General features: G+C 51.2%; 1 pseudogene; it reads right to left on the bottom strand.

Annotated features, from left to right (window-relative positions):
* Positions 1-808: 808 nt before the first annotated feature.
* Positions 809-6745, bottom strand: LOC115895727 (annotated as a pseudogene).
* Between the last annotated feature and the right edge of the window lie 3430 nt (positions 6746-10175).

The raw sequence follows: 10175 nt of genomic DNA, 5'->3' as shown, positions 1-10175 counted from the left end.
GGAAGTTCACGGCCCTCAGCAGCCTCCATGAAGGCTACCCCCCCTGCTCCCCGACCCCCACCTACACATGCACAGAGCTGGCAGGTCTGTCCCCACCGCCACTCCAGAGTGCGAGAAAGGGAGAGGCAGTGGGATGGGGACTCTGCGCTTCGCACGTTGAGCTAAGAGGGCCCATCTCCATCCCAGCCTTTGTCAGGGAGAGAAGGGGCTTCCCAGGGGCAGGCATTATCTATTCTCCACCAGGATACCCAGGGGCAAGACTTCTCCCACTTCTGAACTCAGGGCCCAGCACTCTCCCACCCAAACTTCCACTGTTTTGTGACACAGGAAGCTACTGGGCTCTGGCACTTCCTGGAGCCTGCATGGCGATGTTCAGCCCTGTGACATCTCTGCAAACCTTCTCCCTAGAGCTGCATAAACTTTGAGGTAGACAGTAAGTAGTGGAAAGATGGGTTGAACCGTATTTCAGAGTGGGCTCTTCATAGGTTTTTCTTATCTTGTTTTTAGAATTTTTTGTTGTTTGTGTAAAGACAGTGTTACGGAAACGTAAGGTTCAGTAAAGGAACTCAGGATGAAGGTGGGCTTGCAGCATCACTGTCAGCCCCCGTCCATGTCCTGTTGCTTCTAGAAACCAAGCCCACACCAAGCACAGCACAAATCAAAGCCATCACCCTCTCGTGAATAAAAAACCATATATATTGTGGAATATTATGTACTAACATGAGAGAAAATATTTGTTCTCTACATAGAGTGAATTTTTTCTTGGGGACTTGTTTTTCTCTAAGGAAGGCTAAAAAATTAGACCAAATTAGATACCTCCCCGAAGAAGACAGTGCCTGGGACAGTGGTGATGGTAGCTGGAGGCACCGGGTGTCTTCGGCCAGTGCTGAGGGGGACTGACTGGGGATACAGCTTTCTTGGGGAGCAAGAACTGGGGATGTTGCAGGCCCCATGGCTCATTGTTGCACCGGACACTTTTCAGGGGCTGTTGATCTCTGATTTGCCTCTCTCTGTTGGGACAACTCTGGCTCTTGAGAGTGGCTTGTTGACTGCTGGCGGCACAGCTCAGCATTCTGCTGTGTTCTGAGTAGAATGAGAAGGGGTGCCTGTGGTTGCAGGGGAACCCACAGACTGGAGCTTGAAACTCCTGTTTGTGCTGATTTACCTTCGAGGCCTGGCGTGCATGGCAAAGTGACATTTTCTCCTCCAGCATCTGTCCGACTGCTGTCATGAGTCCCTGAGCTTCAGCACTGCTGCTGTACACACAGGACCTGTTTTTTCCTGTTTTTTGGTTCTCAGCAGTGACTGGTGCTGGCTTGCTTTTTTCCTTTGAGAAAACCCGCTGAAAAAATTGCTTGATGTTTTCTCCAAAGTGGCTTATTGAAGGAGGTTGTTTCTTTGATGGCAATGGCCGGACACCTTCATCCTGATGAGTGTCTTCTGTTTTTCTGACCGGGGTAAGTTGAGGAGTCTTCAATTCTTCAAGCCTTTCTTCATGTCTTTCTAAGTTGGGCTTCCTAGAGTTCTCACTCTTGTGAGTAGGGGGAAATATCGGGCTTTGTCTCTTGCATGAGACTTGACAGTTTGGGTTCTTGGGCTCCCTGTGCCCCAAGTTGCTCCTTCTGGCTGCCATGAGGTCACGTAGCTCCTGGGAAGCCTGCATGTTACCAGCAGGCGTGCTCTGGAGATGGCCCTGGGGCACTTGAGGAGCCAAATTCTCTGCAGCCAGGGGCAGAACAGACGCTTGCTCATCTGGAAGGAGCACAACAGTGGCACAAACTTGAGGCTGGGTCTCTGACTTCTTGGCCATTCCAGGCTCAAATTCACTAATAACCTCCTCCATAAGACACAGCTGTCTTGGATCTTGGGAGACAGACATTTTAGGGAGTAGAGAACTTTTGCTGGTCCCTGGAGCCTCGAAACCATGCACATCTTCCCTTGTGGCTTGGAGGTTTGCCAGCATAGGGGTTCCTGAGGGGACTCTGGGTTGTGGCACTGCCTCCCTGGTCTCTACAGCCCTTGAAGACTGGGCTCCTAAGCTCCTGCTCTGCTGGGTGCTGCCTATGAGGCTGTATGTGAGGGGCTTAGATGGCCACCTGCCCTCCTGTGCAGCTGGAGGAGGCTTCAAGGGCCCATGATCATTCCAAGATGGGATCCCTGGCGGGGCCTCTGGAACTGCTTACATGCAGGGGAAGAGGCCAGAAGACTCTCTGGCACGTCCGATGCTTTGGTCAGCACCTGCTTTCTCAGATTTGCCATTGGTTGCTCGCTAAGGAACGTGGCCACCTCAACTTTTGAGCCAGCCCCAGATTCACAGGTGGCTGAGGAGGGACCGGCAAGCTGTGTAAGGGACTAGGACGAAACCTTTTCCAGTTTAAAGCACTAAATGGGTTTGAGGACCCTGAGGGGTAGACCCCACCTGTGTTTGGCCCATAACCTCCCAATATGGGCTCCCAGCACCTGCTGAGTACACGGCTCAAGGAAGGGAAGCACCTGGGCTGTGTTCACATAGGCTTTCCCACTTTTCAGGGGTGCTAGATTGCTGGTTTTCATGTGGGTGTTGGACACGGGAAAAGCCTGGTTGGCAGCAAGCCAGGATCGACGCACTCTCACAGGGATGAAGCCCTCGTTCATCTGGCCCAACTTCCTGCGCACGTGGGCTTTCAGGACGTTTTCTATACAATTCCTCTCTATGCGTCTTAATAAATCACTTCCCGAGTCACTCCTCAAGGGCTTCCTCAAGTCCCTTTCCGACTCCTCAGAGGTCGCCCCCAGAACCTTCCCTGGGAAGCTTTCCATGCCCCTGGATAGATTTTGCGGGGTCTGCCCCAGAATTTGCCCCAGATGTGGGCACGGGTCCCCCTCCAGCTGGAACTTCACCTTCTGTGCCTCCTTGCTGCTTTCGCCTGTGGACGTGGAGGACTGCCAGGGCCTGGGTTTGCCCTTGGCCTGACTTGTCCCTGACGATTCGTCCCGAAGCTGCATCAGATCCAGAGACTCTTGGATCCTTCCCAGGTTGCCCTGGTGTTGAATGAACCACTTTTGAATGTGTTGCTCCAGTTGTCTCCGGACTTCAGGACTGATTGGAAAGTTCTCAGGCAGAATGGATGGCAAGCTTTCCTGGGGAAGGTTAGGAGTGGAGACACTAAACACAGCCTGAGATTTTTGGACCCTAGAGGGTAAAGCCAACCCACCTTCTAGTTGTTTCCTCAACAAAGGCCATTCAGGGTGCTGAGTTTCAGGTAGGCAGAGAGCTTGCAGTTTATTCTGCGATGCAGGGCAAGCTACTCCAGAGTTATTAATCGGGGATGGAAAAGCAGGAGATAGGACTGGGAAAGAGGACTGAAGATGGGCCTGAGCCATAGGTATGGGCCGGAATTGGGGCGTGGATGAAATAAAGGGTTGGGACTCGGGCCCCAGATGGGACAGGGCCTGGGCCTGGAAAAGCAGTGGGGACATTGTAGTCTCCCTTCGAATTGGGCAGACATTGGAAATCCCATTGAACAAGAAAGGAGGAGACTGTAAAGTGTAAGACCTTTCAGTGACCCAGGCATTAGCCACCAGGGATTCGCTGTGCAGAGAGGGGAGGCCCCAGAAAAGCTGGCTATAATTCTTCTGAAAACTTTCCTGCAAGATCCTAGGATCTGAGAGCTTCTGAGGACTGGGCAGCTGTTTGGAGTTCTCGCCCATGTTCCAGAAGGGTTTTGGAGTTGTGGGGTCCTGCTCAGCATCCAGTGATTTAACCAAATTCCCCAAAGAATTCAAGTGCTTTTCTGGGCTCATTTGTTTTGGAAAGGATCCATTGTTTTCTTTTTCCTCCGAAATGTCGACCTTGGCTCTTTCTAGTGACTTGTATACCCATGCCATTCTGGCCATCAGAGTTGAGTAAAACTGGGCTACCAGCTTCCATCTGACAGGTCTCTGGTGGGTGGTGGGAAAGATGATCTTGCTGGACTGACGAGTTGAAGACACACCAGGTTCTGGTAGTCTCCTGCCACCAGGAGAAGGCAGAAACTTGACTGTTTGAGCCGCCAAGGCCTGAGATGGCTGGGACAGAAGCTGCCAAATCCTTACGTGGCGACAAGCTTTGAGGGACGGTGCCCAGTGGAAGTGCCACTGAGTCACAGTGAGATGGAATTATCAGAGTGGAGTCCCGCAGGGGAGGAGCAGGGAAAGCTTTTGGAGGAGACGGAGAGCAGGCCGGAGGATCAGGGGTGTGTGGTGGGTGAGGGAAAAGTGCAGGTGGCTCGGGTGAGGGGCTTTCTGGGGAAAGGGAAGGTTCTGGTGGCTGGGAGGCACTTAGGGAGGAGACTGAGGTGGTCATTGGGCCTGGTGATGGGGCGGAGGCCAGATGCTGAGGATGCTTGGTTCGAGGATCCGGGGAAGCTAACGGGGAAAGCATGGGAGCGGCATCTTCCACAGGCTCATGAGAGGACCCGGAGGCTCCGTCAGGTGCTCTTTTGCCCACCTCACCTGGGGGGTCTGGACCGGAGAGCTGACCAAAGTCACCTTTGTCAGGATGTGGCCCCAGGAGGCTGCAGGAGACAGGAGGCACAAGCTGCAGCCAGGAGCAGGTAGGGCCAGGGGCAGAGTGGGAGCTCGGGTCACCGCCCCTCCACCACCCCACATCCTAACTGCGCAATTCTCCTGCTACCCCTTGCCCCAGGGTTTTACTCCCATCCTCTGTCCCCCTGGTCTCCACATCCCAGGTCATCTCCAGGCTGCCTATGGCCCTGGGGTCACATCCCAGCCCTGGTAGGAAGGATGAAGGGAATGGGAAGTGCCTCACCTCTGCAGTTGTGAAAACAGGTTCCAAATCTCCTCCAGGTCTCTCTGGCAAGCTCTACAAGCTGGAAATCAGGAGACCGGGTGAGGGCAGTGCAGGAGGGGCCTGGGATCTCACAGGAGGATGAGTGCATGTTTCTTTAGGGAAGACCATGGGGAATTAGACCCTGGAACCCGCACATCTGTGTCCAGAGCCACATGGCCCCGAGGGTAATAGCAAGGCATGGCAGGCAGGGCTTTGTCATTCACAAAGGCTTCCACACACGGACCCTCCCACCCCCACAGTCCTCACAACTGCCCTGTGGGGAGAAAGGACTGGGGTGGTCTCAAAGAGGAATCAGCCTTAGCAGAGTTGAACAGCTGTTCCCAGGGGCCAGGAGGCCCCCTCACCACCCCCCAATCCAGGCAGGCATTGTTCTCCCCACTACACACACGCTGCCCCCTGCTGGGTAAGGCCCAGTCCCTGGCCCACCAAGGCTTCATTCCAGCAGGGAATCTGAGAAGGACCCGGGGTTTTGATTTCCTTCCTATGAGCCCCCGCCTCAGGCTTCTTCAACTGACTTCTTCAGAGTCAGTTCCCTCCAGGACAGACGGGATCAAATTAACTCTGGTGTGCCCTGGCAGAGCCTTACCTCTCAGACTGTGGTTTTTCATCCTGCCTCTGGGCCTCCCTCTCCGCCCTACTGGACACTGGGAGACAAGATGACGCGGGGAGACAAGATGACACTGGGAGACAAGAAAGGGAGAGGAGCTAGGACCGGCTCTCAGTCTCCGCCCCAGCCCAGCCGCCGCACGCTGCACTCACGAACCGCATGGCTCTGTCTCGCTCAGGGAGGTCTGTGTGCTTCCTCCCACTCATGTTTCAATGGATGACAAACTGCTTTTCTTCTTAGAAAAACAGGAAGAGGGGGCCGGGCGCGGTGGCTCACGCCTGTAATCCGAGCACTTTGGGAGGCCGAGGTAGGTGAATCACCCGAGGTCAGGAGTTTGAGACGAGCCTGGCCATGGTGAAACCCCGTCTCTACTAAAAATACAAAAATTAGCTGGGCGTGGTGGCGGATGCCTGTAATCCCAGCTACTCAGGAGGCTAAGACAGGAGAATAGCTTGAACTCGGGAAGCAGAGGTTGCAGTGAGCCGATATCGCTCCATTTCACTGCAGCCTGTGCGGCAGAGCAAGACTAAGTCTCAAAAAAAACACACACACACATACACACACAAAGAGGGATTTTCAATATGAGGCCGTCAGTCCCTGTTCCTCTGCTCGAGGAACACCCAGGCTCAGGCCCGCAAGCACCGCTGAGCTGTCAGGTAGGATTCTGCTTCCCAGGAGACCAGAGGAGACGCCAGGCCCCAGTGGGAAGCCCTCGGGGGCTCAGCACAGCCCCCAGATCACCCCATACAGAGGAGACTGGGCCCCGAGCCACCTGCCCCAGGAGCTGATGAGCCAGGGCTCAGGGTCTGGCGTCGGACAGAGACCTCCTCCGTCTCATGACCGGTCCTGGCGCTGAGCCCACAGGTTTGATTTTGTCTTGACGCCTCCTGCGCTCCCCCACAGACGGACTGAGAGCTTGGGATGGAAATCACAGTACACGATCTACCCCTACCAACCCTGGCTGCCCTGCCTCTCTCTGGAAATATGATGTTCTGGTCTCTCCTGAGACTTCCCATGGCAGAAGTCTCTCCACTGGATTTGGAAAAGTGGAACTAATAATAAAAAGAATCAAGCTCTGTGGGTCCGGACTGAGGGCTCCTTACCTTTCTCTTCCCCGGCGATGGTGAGGGTGGGTCGTCACAACGGAGGTAAGAGAAGTAGGGGCGTAATAGGAAGAAGAACCCCAGGGCGAACACCAAGGTGAGGAAGATATCCAACACCCATGGTGTGGAGCTGGGGGCGTTTAGCGACGAGGCACTAAGTAATTTTAGAGGAAAAGGAAGATTCTCCATGTGAATAGGCGCGTTGCTTTCAAGCAACTGAGCTCTGGGCATCCCCGTGGAGACTAGGGACTGGGGCCCAGGCCTGCATCACAGAGCTGGGGCCTTCACATCACAAAGGGCTCTTTTGTTGGGGAGGGGCAGCGAGGGGGGAGGGGCAGCGGGAGGGGAGGCTGAAGCACAGCCCTTCCCCACCCTCCAAGCCGGGATCCCTCCACCCTCCCACCTTCCAGATCCCTCCTTCCCACTAAGTTTTGTCAGTGATAGAACTCAGCCAATTTTCTATGTTTTCTCCCTGGAACACAGATAATACCTGGTTCCTTTTATCTGTTGGAGACGGTGGCTTCAGGTTACCTATTCTATTGCCCTTGAAAATCTGAAGTTGACTCTGAAATTTTGGCTATGTACCAGGGATTTTTATTCTCAGAATCTCGTTCGTCCTCAACTCCAGCTTTCCCACACAATGTTTTTGTCTTATATCAATCCAGGGACAAAACGTACATTTCTTTTACCCTTTGTAGTTTTGCAAATTTTGAAAAGTAAGTTTTAAAAAATTATTTCTATCTCACTTTGAATCAAAGGGACCTACCCACATGCCATTAAGATTTTTTAAAATTTTATTTATGTATTTATTTTATTAAGTTTCGGGGTACATGTGCAAGACATGCAGTTTTCTTACACAGGCAAATGTGTACCATGGTGGTTTGCTGCATCTATCAACCCCTCACTTAGGTATTAAAAGCGGCATGCATTAGCTATTTTTCCTGATGCTCTCCCTACCACCGGCCCTCCCCAGACAGGTGCCAGTATGTGTTGTTCCCCTCCCTGTGTCCATATGTTCTCATTGTTCAGCTCCCACTCGTAAGTAAGAACATGTGGTATTTGGTTTTCTGTTCCTGCATTAGTTTGCTGAGGATAATGGCTTCCAGCTTCATCCATGTCCCTGCAAAGGACTTGATCTCATTCCCTTTTATGGCTGCGTAGTATTCCATGGTGTCTATGTACCACATTTTCTTTATCCAGTCTATCATTGGTGGGCATTTGGGTTGACTCCATGTCTTTGCTATTGGGAACAGTGCTGCAATGAACATACACATGCATGTATCTTTGTAATGGAATGATTTATATTCCTTTGGATATACAATAATGGTATATCTGCCACAGCCACTGTACTGCACTGTGGGGAATTCTGCCCAGCACAAACCACCCAGTCTTCCTAGCACTGACAGGGCAAAACCGCCAACTAGACCCACAATAATGGAGGTCACCCCTCCCAGCAGAAACTTGGTCTTCTTAAGCAGACTCCAGGATGCTGTGCTGGCCAGTGGGGATTCCATGCCAGTGGGTCTTCGCTTGTGGGGTTCCGTGGGAGTGGGTCTGCTTGGCTCCCTGGCTTCAGTCCCCTTCTCATGGAAGTTGATGGATCTCCTGCTCCACTGGAGTTCTGTGAGCCACCAGAGCGTGCAAAAACCCCTGCAGCTCACTTCCCTGCCGACTGGAGTCCCTACTATGGGTCTGCACAGCTTTGTGCTTGGGACCCAGGGCCCTGGTGGTGTGGACTCACAAAGGGATGACCTGATCTGGGGTTTGCAAAAGTCTGTGGGAAAAGCACAGTTCCCCGGGCGGGCAGCACAATCCCTCACTGCCTCCCTTGGCTGGGGGAGGGAGGTCCCTTTGCCCTGTGCAGCTCCTGGGTGAACTGTCGCCCGACTCTGCTTTTCCTTGCTCTCCAAGGGTCACACCAACTGCCTGGTCAGTCCCAATGAGGGAGTCTGGATACTTCAGTTAGAAATGCAGAAATCCCTCGCTGTTCGTGTTTGTCTCAGTGGGAGCTCAGAGTAGAGCTGTTTCTACTCAGCCATCTTGGCCCCTCCCCCCAATTAAAATAATTAATATTCAAAATTGTAGTTCTGATTATGAAAGATTATTAGTAGTTACACCTTCGAGTGGTATTTCTGTAAATGTATAGCATTTACAGTTCTGGACTTGGTAATGCTTAAAGTGCATAATAACTTATGAGACTGCTCTATAGGCATACCTCAGAGACACTGTGGGTTTGGTTTCAGGCCACTGTGGAGATGAGCTCTTTGGGGCAGTGCCCAGTGGAACTGCCATTGAGTCACGGGGAGACGGAGTCAGAGTGCAGTCCAGCAGTGGGGCAGAAATGAAGACTTTGGAGGAGTGGAGCGCAGGCCAGAGAATGAGGGGGGTATGATGGGTGAGGGGAAAACACAGGTGGCTTGGGAGAAGGGCTTTCTAGGGGAAGGGAGGATTCTGGTGGCCAGTTCTGCAGTAAAACAAATATGGCAATAAAGCAAATCACACAGAATTTTTGGTTTCTTGGTGCATATAAAAGTTAGATCTATACTATACTGTAGTCTACTAAATGGGCAATAATATTATGTCTAAAAAAGTCAATGTACATGCCTTAGTCAAAAATGATTTTACTCTTTAAATATGCTATCAATCACCTGAGCCCTCGACATCAAGTTCTTTTTGCTGGTCGGTGGCCTTGCCTCAGTGTTGTGGCTGCTGACTGATCATGTGGGAGCTGCTGGAGGTGAGGTGGCTGTGGCAATTTCTTAAAACAAGACAACAATGAAGTTTGCTGCATCAATTGACTATTTCTTTCAAGATTCCTCTGTAGCATGCAATGCTGTTTGGTAGCATTTTACCCACAGTAGAACCTCCTTCAAATCAGAGACAATTCTCTCAAACCCTGCCACTGCTTTATCCACTAAGTTTATGCAATTTTCTAAATACTCTGTTGTCGTTTCAACAAGGTTGCACAGCATCTACACCTGGAGTAGGTTCCACCTCGAGAAACCACTTTCTTTGCTCATCCAAGTTCTCATGTGTTAAAATTTTATCATGAGATTTCAGCAATTCAGCCACATCTTAAATTCTCCTCATATCTTTTCATCTTAGTTCTCTTGCTATTTCCACCACATCTGCAGTTACTTCTTGCACTGAAATCTTGAACCCCTGAAGTCATCCATGAGGATTGGAATCAACTTCTTTCAAATTTCTTTTAATGTTGATATTTTGACCTCCTCCCATGAATTGCAAATGCTTTTAGAATGGTGAATCCTTTCTAGAAGGTTTTAAACTTACTTTGCCCAGATCTATCGAAGGAACTACTATACATGGTGGCTACAGCCTTCTGAAATGTATTTCTCAGATAATCAGCCTTGAAAGTCTAAATTACTCATTGATCCATGGGCTGCAGAATGGATGTTGTATTAGCAGGCATGCAAACAGCATTAATTTCCTTGTAGTTCTCCATCAGAGCTCTTGGGTGACCAGGTAAATTGTCAATGAACAATATTTTGAAAGGGATCTTTTTTTGAAGCTCAGCTGTGAGCTTAAACTATTCATGTGATAAACAGATGTGCTGTCATTCAGGCTTTGTCCCAGTTATAGAGCACAGGCAGAGTAGATGTAGCATAGTTCTCAA

This window comes from Rhinopithecus roxellana, unplaced genomic scaffold, assembly GCF_007565055.1.
Source record: "Rhinopithecus roxellana isolate Shanxi Qingling unplaced genomic scaffold, ASM756505v1 contig1932, whole genome shotgun sequence".
NCBI classification, from domain to species: Eukaryota; Metazoa; Chordata; class Mammalia; order Primates; family Cercopithecidae; genus Rhinopithecus; species Rhinopithecus roxellana.
Note: the sequence above shows the minus strand (reverse complement) of the source record. Positions and strands in the feature narration are given on the sequence as shown.